Source organism: Arachis duranensis, chromosome 2 (assembly GCF_000817695.3).
Source record: "Arachis duranensis cultivar V14167 chromosome 2, aradu.V14167.gnm2.J7QH, whole genome shotgun sequence".
In the NCBI taxonomy this organism is placed as follows: Eukaryota; Viridiplantae; Streptophyta; class Magnoliopsida; order Fabales; family Fabaceae; genus Arachis; species Arachis duranensis.
The window spans coordinates 74,423,881-74,424,312 of NC_029773.3; the positions used below are offsets into that span (position 1 = coordinate 74,423,881).

Genomic DNA, 432 nt, shown 5'->3' on the forward strand with positions numbered 1-432 from the left:
AAAGTATGGACTATTATATATTGCTGGAAAGCTCTGAATGTCTACTTTCCAACGCCGTTGAGAGCGCGCCAATTGGAGTTCTGTAGCTCCAGAAAATCCATTACGAGTGCAGGGAGGTCAGATTCCAATAGCATCAGCAGTCCTTTTGTCAGCCTTTTTCAGAGTTTTGCTCAAGTCCCTCAATTTCAGCCAGAATTTACCTGAAATCACAAAAAAATACACAAACTCATAGTAAAATCCAAAAATGTGAATTTAACATAAAAACTAATTAAAACATCCCTAAAAGTAGCTTGAACTTACTAAAAACTACCTAAAAACAATGCCAAAAAGCGTATAAATTATCCGCTCATCAACATGCAAATTCGAAAATTAAAAGAAAAACAAAAGCATGCAATTGACACCAAACTTAAAATATGAAACTAGACTCAACTA

At 34.7% G+C, this 432-nt stretch overlaps 1 long non-coding RNA gene across 1 annotated transcript in view; it reads right to left on the reverse strand.

Annotated features, from left to right (window-relative positions):
• The window catches only part of LOC127744833 (uncharacterized), a 22,426-nt gene that overhangs the window by 17,713 nt on the left and 4,281 nt on the right, over positions 1 to 432 (reverse strand). The window lies entirely within an intron of this gene.